General features: G+C 45.3%; 1 protein-coding gene across 1 annotated transcript in view; it reads left to right on the top strand.

Moving 5' to 3' along the window:
• Window positions 1-1,601: 1,601 nt before the first annotated feature.
• The window catches only part of TNFRSF19 (TNF receptor superfamily member 19), a 70,752-nt gene continuing 59,016 nt past the window's right edge, over window positions 1,602-13,337 (top strand). The window contains exon 1 of the mRNA XM_044285684.1: window positions 1,602-1,725. The gene's annotated coding sequence lies outside the window, so the exon portion shown is untranslated. The remainder of the gene's footprint in view (window positions 1,726-13,337) is intronic.

Below are 13,337 nucleotides of genomic sequence, written 5' to 3'. Positions count from 1 at the left end.
CCTGAGCTTGGCTCTGGTGCTGTTCATGACCTGAGCTTGGCTCTGGTGCTGTTCATGTCCTGAGCTTGGCTCTGGTGCTGTTCATGTCCTGAGCTTGGCTCTGGTGCTGTTCATGTCCTGAGCCTGGCTCTGGTGCTGTTCATGTCCTGAGCTTGGCTCTGGTGCTGTTCACGTCCTGAGCTTGGTTCTGGTGCTGTTCACGTCCTGAGCTTGGTTCTGGTGCTGTTCACGTCCTGAGCTTGGTTCTGGTGCTGTTCACGTCCTGAGCTTGGCTCTGGTGCTGTTCACGTCCTGAGCTTGGCTCTGGTGCTGTTCACGTCCTGAGCTTGGCTCTGGTGCTGTTCATGTCCTGAGCTTGGCTCTGGTGCTGTTCATGTCCTGAGCTTGGCTCTGGTGCTGTTCATGTCCTGAGCTTGGCTCTGGTGCTGTTCATGTCCTGAGCTTGGCTCTGGTGCTGTATTTATATAATGAGTTTGGAATTACACCATCTATGCTACTACCAGGGGCGTAGCGTGGGGGGGGGCCTTTGGAACCGTTGCCCCGGGCGCCAAATTGCAGGGGGAGCCAGGCAGTCGGGTGCTGACAACCCACGCTACGCCACTGGCTACTACAGTGGTCCCTCAAGATACAATGGCCTCAGGATACAATATTTTCAACATACAATGGTCTTTTCTGATCTATCATAAGTTAAAACTAGACTCATCGTACAACGCCTCAGACTCAGATCCAACCAATCAAGGCCACTTCTCTAATAAAATAGCTTATTAGCTGCTAGTTATCAGCTATTCCTGACTGTTATATGTAAGGACCTGTTTTATCTGTCTTAGTCTGTTTACTTTTCTTAAATCTTCATTTTCTCTTATCTTTGATGACATTTTGGGGCTTTGGAACCGATTACTCAAGTTACAATGGTTTTGACATTCAATGGTCGTCCAGGAACCAATTAATATTGTAACTTGAGGGCCCACTTGTACTGTATTCTGAATAGATTAGCCACACGCTACTATGTAAGCCACATCCTGAAAAAGGCCACTCTCATTTTTGCTACCGCCTGTTAGGGCACTATCCACCAGTCAATGGCCACCAAGCTTGACACCTCCGGTAACAGGGCATCCATTGGCACATCTCTGTGTACATTCATTGCTGTTTTTCCCTCCACATACATTTTTGTAACAACCCAAACATACAATGTGGAGCATATAGGCACATCTTCTATATTTTTTAATTTATTTGTATTTCATATAAAAATGTGACAGAAAAAAAAAGTCGGGAAAATACAAAGCTCTGTAATAGCCCGTGTGCATTATCACTAAATGAGCCATGGGGAAATTCTAAGTATATTATATTACAGTGGCGCCAGAGAGAATCTCAGCTGTTGCCCCTAGCGACCAATCAGAATCCATCTTGTATTTTTCAACTTCCTTCAGAAAGTTGAAAGCTGTAAGGTGATTGGTTACTGGAGTTTCCTTTTGCACTAGTTTTATATAGGAGTATAAAGAGCTCGGGCTCCGGGGATCGTGCTGTAGAGAGAATGGAGGAGGCGGGAATCGGGGCGGGGCTTATCTCCTAGGAGACGCCGATGAGCTCTCCCGCTGCTCCGGCAGCTCTGCTCACACACAGCTCCGGGCTGCCGCGCAGGAGCTGACGGGCTGCGGGAAGGCTGAGGCTGTGCTACCCTGCACGGAACACCGCCGGGGGTCACCCGTGGAGGGCCAACTGCAGCAGGTGGGCGCCGGGGTGTGTATGTGTGTGCATGGCGCTGGGAGAGTGCAGAGGGGGTGTACTTACAGTGACACCGCATATACAGTATATACCATGCACAGGTTGTCCCCCTATAGTCCTGTGTGCGTATATATATATATATATGTTACATTTAATATTGTTACATTTAATATTAAGGGATTTCAGCATTTATTATATTCGCCTGTGCACCAGGTATTTTCGCACACCTTTTTGCAGCATTTCCATTGGGGTCTACAATGCTGTCTGTATTTTGGGGTCCACCAGCACATGCTGTTCTCCCCACTTTTGGCAGTAAATTGGAGGTATATGTTTTTATATTTTTTTTGTCCTAAGAAAAATGATATTCCTGTACGCCGTGACTTTCAGGCTACCTGTACACTTTGCATGCAGAATATCCGCACTTTTGTGCATTCGTTTTTTTGCACTTTTTGGTACGTTTATGGGAACAGACCCATTGGAGTCTGTGGAGAAAACCTCTCTACAGAAAGTGCGGAATCAGCATTTGACATGCTGCGGATTTTAAAATCTGCAGGTTCAGTTCCGCACGCAGTGTGCCTAAGATTTGGCAAGTCTCGTTCGCTTTGCTGGGACTGTGTTTCGCTGAGGTTTTGCTGCAGGAGAATCCGTGCAGAAAAACCGCACATAATCTGCAAGGTGTGCCGGTAGCCTTATGGATAAACGCAGACCGTAGCAGATCCATTTTTTTTTTTTTTTTTACAGTTTTGAGCATGATTAAAAGTATTCCGGTGTTAACCCGTCGGAAGACGTTCTTTTGGCCGTTGAAACCTACTGTATATTGATGTTATAGTTTACTTTTGGATACTACTGTTTGCTATTCAGGATCATTGCTATTATGTAATGTGATGTTATATACTGTACTTATTAACCCCGTCATGCTACCATAGGTTTACGTGCAGACTGTGATTTTGGATTCGTGGAGTCTGTGCTCCACGGGGTGAACGTTACCCTCGGGTGTATGCCATTAGTCTACACGTTTTAGGTTATCTTTGTGGCAATTTTCAGCAGTTTTGGGTGAAGTTCTCAATAATGTCATTTTATAGGATGGTGCAACTTGTGCCCAATTTGTAAAAGTGGAGCGTGCAGAAGGATACGTTTTGCACACATTTCTTAGGGTCCCTTCACACGTGACGGAATACATTTGCAGGAAAATCATAGTTCCCCTCATATTTTTGTGGAGTTTAGATTTGTCTACTGTAAGGCCTCATGCACACGACCATTGTTTTGGTCCGCATCCGAGCCGCAGTTTCTGCGGCTCAGATGCGGACCCATTCACTTCAATGGGGCCGCAAAAGATGCGGACAGCACTCCGTGTGTTGTCCGCATCCGTTGCTCCGTTCCGTGGCCCGCAAAAAAAATATAACCTGTCCTATTCTTGTCAGTTTTGCGGACAAGAATAGGCAGTTATCTTAAAGGCTGTCCCTGCCGTTCCGCAAATTGCGGAACGCACACGGACGCCATCCGTGGTTTGCGGACCGCAAAACACACCACTGTCGTATGCATGAGGCCTAAAGATGCTGATTTTGTGCAACCTGGTTTCTCCATAGGTTTCAGTGGGAAGTCATAATCCGCAATGAAATTCACATTGAAATCTGCATGAACCTAAAAATACACGTGTAGATTTTCACGCTAAGGGCTCATGCACACGAACATATGTATTTTGCGGTCCGTAAAAAAACGGATTAAAAAAATAATACAGATGACGTCCGTTTGCATTCCGTATTTTGTGGAACGGAACAGCCGGGCCCTAATAGAACAGTCCTTCCGTAATGTGACATATAGGACAGTCTTTTTTTACGGAAGGGAAATTCGGACATACAGAAACGGAATGCACAGGGAGTAACTTCTGTTTTTTTTTGCGGACCCATTGAAATGAATGGTTCCGCATACAGTCCGCACGGAAAGATAATACGTTTGTGTGCATGAGCCTTAAGTGTGAAGAAGGCACCCTTACATGATTTTCACCTCATGGACGTGTACTTTATACCAATATGTTGCACCAGACATGAAGCACCTCATTAGTAAGGCCTTGTTCACATGTCCGTGTCTTTTTGACATCCTTGAAGACTTCAGTAAAGAATCTGTGCTTGGTACGTGTGTCAGTTTTTTTGCCCTCCATGCGTCATCTGTATTCTGCAAGACTGAAAATTAATTTCTAGAGCATCTCCTACCAATGGTCTGTGAAAAACCACTGACGGAAGTTGGAACACGCATACCGTTTTTCGCGGACACGTAGACTTCATTAGGCATGTTTGGTTCACATCACTGACCAAAGTGGTGCATCTCTCTGTGATTTATTTCTTTTTTACTGACCCACAATCATTGATGTGTGAACAACCACATTAAAATCAAAGTCTCAACGAGGACTCAGTGTCATATATTTTATGACTCCGACAATTGACATGCTCCGTCTACATTTCAAAACTGTTGATCGAGGTGCAAAAAGTGTCAAAAATAAAATAACATTTTGTGGTCTCCCACAGCCCCCACCAAGACGTAGCATGCGCTAATGCCTCAAGCAGAATGTGTGAATAGCTCTATTAGCTGGCATGGATCAATGTACTATCTCTTTTAAAAACAGATTCCACACTGAAAAAAAAATACCGTCATGTAAATGACCACTATATGTGTTTTTAGGGTATTTCCTAATAATGAGACTGCACACTATTAAAAAACAAACAAAAAAAACAGTAATTGTGTCGCGTCCATTCTCTGCCAAGACATGTTACAGGCTGAGAGTTATATACTCCAGATAGATCATCATCCCTTTATCACCCGTAGTCTTGAATTGTCATGTAAACGCAAAAAAATCAAAAAGTAAAAAAAATAATAATACAAAAACTACTTTGTAAGGTTGTTATACAGGGGAATATCTAAAAGGTTTCATGCGTTATTTAATGTATTGGCGATGAGGGGGTTAGGGCTCATGCACAGGAACGTGCGACTGCCGTTCCTTGCATTGGGGACTGCAATTTGCGATCCCCAATGCACGGGCAACATCCGTGCGGTTTCCCCAGACAGATGCAGACCTATTTAACTTGAGTGGGTCTGTGATCTACCCGCACTGCAGAAAAGTAGAACATGTTTTATTTTTTGCAGTGCAGAGGCACGGAGAGAAACCCCACGGAAGCTCTCTCCGTAGTGCTTCCATGGGGTTCCGCACCTTCCGGATTGTGGAGCCATTCAAGTGAATGGGTCCGCATCCGTGATGTGGGGGGACACGGTTGGGGCCCTCATATTGTGGACCCCCTGTTCGTGTGCACGAGCCCTTTACTGTTTTAGATTTGTGATCTATTTGCCAAATATCCTGAAGATAGGTCATCAATATTAAGCCACTGCACCACCTCTTTTAAAGGAGTGTTTACGAGCTGTCAGGAGTTCAGAGATCAGAGTAGCAAATGGGAAACTAAGATACTCGGCTAGGCTGAAACTTACCTTTGTAGGACAAAAACTGCTGCTGATTTTTAATAAAGACCAAGTGAAAAAATGATTTTTAGCCCAAAATGAGTAAAATGCAAACATAAAAAAATTGCTCCTGAAGATGTCCATAGCCTTTGAAACTAACACTACTGTCTATAAATGCTTCTCCAGTTTTCCTAAAACCACCCCCACTGGAGTGAGTGTTCAACTTTTTTGCGACTTTTTTAAAAAGTCCTAAATTTTGAATGAAACTTAACATGGCATTTTACGCGAAATTCCGGAACGGATGCGGACCCGTACATACGGCCATCTGAATGAGTCCTTATCCTTGTTTTCCAAACAGACAAGAATAAGACATGTTAAATTTTTTTTTTGTGTGGGGCCGCAGAACAGACCATGCGCTGTCCGCATCTTTTGCAAAAAATGAAACTACGTTCGTGTGCATGAGGCCTTAGAAAAAGGGTTTTTATTTTTATTTTTAAGAACTGCATCACTCTTGTCTTTTGGTTGTCTGATATTTCAGCTACGCTCCATTCAATCCAATGTGAATGAGCCCCAATACCAGACACAGCACATGATTAAAGGGGTTGTGCCATCTGGGACACCGATGGCATATCTTTAGGATAGCCCAACAGTGTCAGAAAGGTGTAAGTCTGGGACCCGCTCCTGTCTCCAAAATGGGCTCCTCCGAAGTAAAGGAGAGCTCATTGCGCTTGTGCAGCGTGCTCTCCATTCATCGCAATTGCTACCTCTTCACTCACTGCGGTGGAAGTTTCAGTAATCGTCAAGCTATTTTTTGGAACTCCCTTAACGGTGAACAGAGGGTGGCCGCGCATGCACGGCTGCTCTCTCTTCACTTCGGGGTGGTCCCTATCTGGAGGTCCCACCTCTGTGAATAACTGCTATCTAACATTGGTGGCATATTCTACCGATTTGCCCTCAATGTCCCAGATGGGTCAACCCCTTTAAGGACTCGTGCACGCGAGCGTGGTTTTGGTCCATTGTTTGCGGATCAGATGGGACCCATTCATTTCAATCGGGACACAAAAGATACGGACAGCACACCGTTCCGCGGCCTGACAAAAAATATAGAACATGTCCTATTCTTGTCTGTGTTGCGGACAAGAAGAGGGACATACCGATCTGCAAAATGTGTAACGCACGCTGTCGTTATCTGTGTTTTGCAGATCCAAGATTTGCAGACTGCACAAAACGGATACGGTCGTGTGCAGGAGGCCTAAGTGCTTGTTCACACGACCGTGTGAAGCCCGTGCTGTGGACCGCAAATTGTGGTCCACAATGCACGGGCACCGACCGTGGCCTAGCCGCATGGGGATCACTCGAATGGGTCTGCGATCCCTCCGTTCCGCAAAAAGATAGAATATGCTCTATCTTTTTGCGGTGCGGAGGCTCGGACTGGAACCCCTCCGTAGTGTTCAGTTCCGCATCTCTGGATTTGCGGACCCATTGAAGTGAATAGATCCGCATCTGTGATGCAGAATGCACACGGAACGGTCCCCATGTATTGCGGATCCGCAAATGTGGTCTGCAATACGGCTCATAAGGGCTCATGCACACAAACTTATTTTCTTTCTGTGTCCATTCCGTTTTTTTTTATACGGAACCATTCATTTCAGTGGGTCCGCAAAAAATAAAAGTTACTCCGTGTGCATTCCGTTTCCGTATGGGCTCATGCACATGATCGTTGTTGCTTTGCGGTCCGTTTTTCATTGATCCGTTGTTCCGTATCTGAGTTTTTTTCTCTCTGATTTAAGTCCTCTTCCGTTCCGTTATTGCACAAAACATATCCGTATGGTTTCCATATTTGAACCGTTTTTTGCGGATCGTATACAGAAACAGTAACTTATTAATCACCAAACACATGAGCAATATGGGCTGGGCATAGCATTTCTACAGTATGGTTTCGCAAAATACGGATGACATACGGATGTGTTCCGTGTGCGTTCTGTATTTTTTGCGGACCCATTGACTTGAATGGGGCCTTGGACCGTGATTTGCGGACAATAATAGGACATGCACTACTTTTTTGCGGAACGGCCATGCGGACAAACGGAAACAGAATGCACACGGAGTAACTTCTGTATTTTCTACAGCCCCATTGAAGTAGTCTGTATTTCCGTTCCGCAAAAAAATAGAAGATGACCTATTATTGACTGCATCACGGACAAGGATGGTACTGTTCTATTAGGGGCCCGCTGTTCCGCAAAATACGGAATGCACACGGATGTCATCCGTATTTTTTTTAGATCCGTTTTTTTGCGGACCGCAAAATACATACGGTCGTGTGAACAAGCCCTGAGTTTATTAGAATGAGCAGATCCCTTTTTCTAATCCCTTGCGCTGCCTTTAATTCCTGTGCAAGTGAAAACCATTACAAATGACTGGTCTGGTTACTAATTGGCGATTTTATATAAGCCACGGCCCCCTCGCACACTATCATGGCACATTCCCTGGCATAGGAACTGTTTTCTAAAAGTATCCCTTACAGATTAGATGTGATCAGGTTTTTGGTTAGCCAGAAGGAACGATCAGAGGTTTCCCTTTCATTGTAAGATGAATGGATTTTTTTAAGGCTCGTGGAACGAACTCCTTAAAAGAAACCAGTCATTTTATCCGTGTACGTCCCGCATGCCAAAAAAAAAACCTACGGTGAGCTGCCGGAGAGGTGAACTCATTGTTCTCGCCTTGGCATAGACACTGTAAATAGATACAGAATGGTAATTCTTCTTGCAATTAGATATGGTTTAAGACGTTCACCATTGAAAGCGCAGAAACTTTGATCTCCGATCTGTCGCGCATCGCTCCGGCCCTGCAAGGGTTACCTGAAATGCTACTGTTCTGCGGGGCTGGTTGAGACTGAACAAAAGACAGATGTGCAATATACTGCGGAGCTGGCCTCTAAATACTGCATGCTCCGTCCAAGTGATCAGAGGGATTTATATCAAAGACACATCTGAGGACTGAGCCTCCAGATATTTTGGCTTTATGATACCGCTAGCTGTGATAAGTAACTCATTTAGCTGAAGGCTGGATTAAGCCTACGCCAAGTCAGACTTTGTAAAGGACTGTAATAAAGTCCTGAGAAAATGCAACCTTACTTTACTCCTAGCGTGCTTTCATAATCTCATGTACACTCATTTATTAAAGGAATACAGTTCGGCACGTTGCCAGGTTTAGATATCCTTAAAGGGGTTGCCTGGTTGAGAAGACCCGCTACCTGTTGGGGAATTCAGAGTTAATAGATTGGGTCTGCTATTTAGCAAGGCTGGCTGTAAGGAATGTTCCTGCCGCTGGAGGACCCAACACATCCATGCCTTAGGGCTCATGCCTACGAACATAAGGGCTCCCTGCCCACAATGCACTGGCCGTGTGCACTCTGTTCTGCAGATGTGGAACAACTGACATGAATGGGTCCGTGATTCGCAGGATTATCCAAAAGATAGGACATGTCCTATCTTGCGAATGGCAGACACATTAAAGTCAGTGGGTCCGCATCGACAGCACAGAGTGCACACGGGCAGTGCCCGTATATTGCAGACCCGCTATTTGCGGTCCGCAGTAAGAGCACTTATAATGAGAAATGTGTAATGCTCCATTTCTCCTGTGGAGGCAGTGCAGGGAAATTTGAACACTTGCTGATTGACTTCTCCACAAATTACAGCTGATCGCTAGAGTTTGCAGCAGTAAAATGCTTCTGATGAGCTTATTGTCATGAGCCCTTTCTACTAAATAGGGAATCTAAAAAATATCTTGGGCTTCTTTCACACTTGCTCTTTAGGCAGAGGATCTCAATACCGGAAAAAACGTTTCCGTTTGGTCCTCACGCATTCTGAATAGATGGAGATCCGTTCAGGATGTCTTCCGTTGCGGCAGCATTCAGTTTAGTGACTGGACACAAAACCAGTAATTGCATGTAAAATCTTGTATAGTCATTGAGTTATTCAATAAAATCTGTCTGTATAGCTCCACCTGCTGTTTGTTCTTTTTAGTTTTTTTTCTCTGGCCACCTAAGGTGGTCGCACATGCTTAGTTCCATCTTTCAACTGCAGCCAGCCATACAGAGGTTGCAATAATTCCTCTAAAAGAGTCATAAACGCCTGTACAGGCATATTTACTTTTTACAAAAAGTTTCATACATATCTCTATGCTTGAGACTTTTTGTGGTCCCGAAAGCTCTATCAGTGCAGCCTGTCTGGTCTGCTCAATCCCTGCCGCCCAAAACATTAATCTTGGTGTGGTCAGCAGGAACACAGCTCTCTTGATCACCGGACTCCTGCCGTAAAGGCCGGCATCAGAGTTAAATCTTTAGTGCCGTCGGGCTCATGTTGCGGACCACAAACTGCTGGTCTGCAAAACACAGACACCGGCTGTGTGAACTCCTGATTGACTTCAATGGGTCTGCGATCTTCAAAATATGGCAATCTTTTTTACAGCCCAGAGGCGCCAACCCCAAAGCACATGGAAGGTCTTCTGTGTGTTTCCAGGTCCGTGCCGCAAAACATAGGACAAGTTCTATCTTCTGCTGTATCTTGCGGATGGTGGGCCTATTGAAGTCAATAGGTCCTCACCATGATGCAGAGTTCACATGGCCGTGTTTACCGATTTCTGGTCCGCAACACGGGCATGGCAGCACTACGGTTAAAATGGTGTCACTCAAAAATACAATTAGCCTAGAAAAAAGATAATCTATCATACATCTGCATGGATAGAAAAAGTAACGGCCCAAAAAAAAAAAAAAAAACAGCCACCCTGCGCTTTATTGCATACTCCTCCTTGGCTAAAATTACTCCTCAGAAACGCTAAGTGCGACCTCTACAGCTGTATTAGAAGCTGTGACAGTTACAGGAAGAGAGCTGCATATGATAGGGCATGTCCCCTGAGAAAGGACTCTGCCCCCTGAGAAAGGACTCTGCCCCCTGAGAAAGGACTCTGCCCCCTGAGAAAGGACTCTGCCCCCTGAGAAAGGACTCTGCCCCCTCTGAAAGGACACACCCCTGAGCTGCCAGCTTGAAATAAATCTAGTTACCAATGAATGGAGAAGCTCTGGATCCATGTGAGGTACAGGGCCAGTTCTACCTTTGTTAGATTCCTATGTAGTATATGGTGTCTGATTTTGATCTGGGGAGAGTAGGCACACCCCTATACACATAAGATAAGCCCCAAAATCGGCAGCTTCGACCAACTTCTGCTCTTATGTTTATGGGCACATATTTATTTTTTATGTTAAGAGGGAGATAATCTTTTATATGGAAATGTAGTGACATCTTCATATTGAACAATGTGAGACTGTTTGTCGGTATGGCAGGTAAGAACAGCCATCTGATTACCGTGTGTATTGCTGTTTAACACATGTACAGACATGAGCGGAGTTTAATTGCTTTTCTACGAAATAATTGTGGAAATGATTTATGATTTCCAGTTTGGCAAAACATTGTAATTATACCATTAGGCGCTACAGATTCAGAATTTCTCTTTTCTAGAAAGTTAAAGGGATTGTCCTGGCTACAGATATTGATGACCTCTCATCCTGATGACCTATCCGACATGTTGTACCTCCAGCCAGGGCCGTCTTTAATATTGATTGGACCCTGGGCAAGACTTTACTTGGGCCCCCTGGATCCCGCCTTCCCACACCCTAGCATGCAATCGCGCCCTCCACCACAACACACACAAAAATCCATACACCCCGTAGAGCAGTAAACTTTAATAATGATGAGTGGCCACTAGAGGTTTTCCTTGGCAGTAATGTAAATACTTTTCTGAAAAGGCAGCGTTTACACTACAAAGCTTGCAGAGACGCGCTATAGACACCGGAACTACTACGTTTAGCTGTTGTGGTTCTGGTGACTATAGTGTCCCTTAATATAGAGAAAAAAAAAAGAATCAGCACAAAAGTATCAAATAAAATGGCTGTGTCATTATTTCTAAAAATTAAAAAAGCGCAACTTCTGACACCCCTACATACAGGGTAATACAGCGCCACATACCTCTTACATCCAGTGACGTCTCTTTGATGTAGATGTTCTCTTTCCTCATCTTCTCCTATCAGACCTTCAGACCAGACACCATTTTTCAGCCATTTCTTCTCTCTGCAGTTTGACAAACAAAATCTTAGTTTACTACTTTTCCATCATCCTCCCATCTTCTGGACAAATCATCCTACCATCCCCAATACTATACTGAAGAAACAGATAAACCCCCTCATAATAGTAGTACCATGCAGATAGTGCCCTTCAATAATTATTGGCACACACTGCCCTAAAATAACTGCACCCAGCACATAGTGCCTCTGACACCAATAGTGTAAACAACGTCCCCCAAAAATAATTGTGGTAAGCTGATACTGTGCCAAGGTGCCCCACAGTAATAGTGCTCCCAAAAGTCCCACTAATAGGAATAATTCTCTGCTAGAGCACACATGGTAGTAATAGTGCTCCTACAGGGCCCCCAACATGTCCCCACTGTGCCCCAGAAGTAATAATGCTCCCATAGTGCTCATACTAGTAATCATGTTCCCCATAGACCCCCCCAGTAGTAATGAAGCCCATCATAATTCCCCCCAGTAGTAATAATTCTCCTTATAATGTGCATGTGCAAAAAATACCCCCTTTTAATGCCCCAGTTGAGCTAATGTCCCCATAGTGCACGCATAATGTGCCAGTATAAAATACCCATTTATAGTTCCCCCAGTAAATGCCCCATAGTGCTCCTTTCCTCCCTTCTTCCTAGTTTCCCCCCCCCCATAATGTACCAGTATAAAATACCCCTTCTTAGTGCCCCCCATAGATGAGCCCATAGTAATCTTCTCTCCCCTTCCCCATAGTACCCACCATAATGTGCCCCAGTATAAAATACCCCTATATAGAGCCCCTCCATATAAAATTCTCCTTCTTTGTGCCCCCATAGATGCCCCCAATCATGTGCCAGTAACAAGTACCCCCATAGATGCCCCCCAATCATGTGCCAGTAACAAGTGCCCCCATAGATGCCCCCCAATAATGTGCCAGTAGTAGTACCATATAAAAAACAACAACTTATACTTACCTCCATCAGGCTGGCAGCAATGCGATGTAGGCCTCTTCTGGCCTGTGTCCTGCGCTGTACGGCTCAGGCAGTGCAATGGCGTCATCGTGCCGCCTGCACCGGCCTCGCAAGCCTAGTACCTGCAGCCCATTAGAGGAACGGGGAAGGGAGACTCCTCTCCCTCCCCTGCCCCGCCGCAGCACATCTATCTGTATTGCTGTCCTGAGGACAGCAATACAGATGACTATGTAGATCAGTGTTTCTACAACGGAAGTGCTAATCTCCTTGTGCCCTGCCGCTGCTCTTCCCCCCCCCCCCCCCCCCCCGCTATGCCACTGGCCAGCAGAGCTCAAGAGGCAGCTGCCTTGGGCCCCCCAGGAGCAACTGGGCCCAGGGCAGCTACCCCTTTTGCCCCACATTAAAGACTGCCCTGCCCCCAGCGATCAGCGGTTTACGGCAGCCGCAGCTGCAGGACCTATACAGTGTATGGAGCGGAAGCAGATGTCTCCATGCACCGTGTTGTTTCCAGTACCAGCAGTCTGCAGCTCAGCTTCTATTAATTTGAAATGGAGCTGAGCGGCAGTAACCTGACATGGCCACCATGGAGTGTGCGGCTGCTTCAAGTTCTGTACACTGTACACATTCTCAGTACCCAAAACAGTCCTCCACTGATGACCTATCCTGAGAATAAGGGCTCATGCACATGAAAGTTTGCCTTCCGGGCCCGTGCTGCAAACCACAAATTGCAGTCCGCATGAGCACCGACCATAGGGCCGCCGCATGCGGATCGCAGACCCATTTACTTGACGGGCCGCACCGCAAAAAAGTAGTGCATGCACTATTTTTTTTTTTTTGCAGTGCGGAGACACAAAGAGAAAACCCACGGAAGCCCGCTGTTTGAGGCCACAATACGGCCACTGCTGTGTGCATGAGCCCTTAGTCATCAACGTCTGTAGCCTTGAAAATCCCATTAAGATCACTGCATTGGAATTTTGGTTATAACCTAAAACCCATAAAAAATGTATATATATTTTTAATTTCTAGTCTTAAGACCCATAGTGATTATGTTGATGGTGCTAATTCACTACTTGAATCATACTTTGTTTTTCCAA

Source organism: Bufo gargarizans, chromosome 3, assembly GCF_014858855.1.
Source record: "Bufo gargarizans isolate SCDJY-AF-19 chromosome 3, ASM1485885v1, whole genome shotgun sequence".
Classification (NCBI taxonomy): Eukaryota; Metazoa; Chordata; class Amphibia; order Anura; family Bufonidae; genus Bufo; species Bufo gargarizans.
The sequence above is the reverse complement of the archived record's forward strand: the minus strand, read 5'-3'. Positions and strand labels throughout refer to the sequence as shown.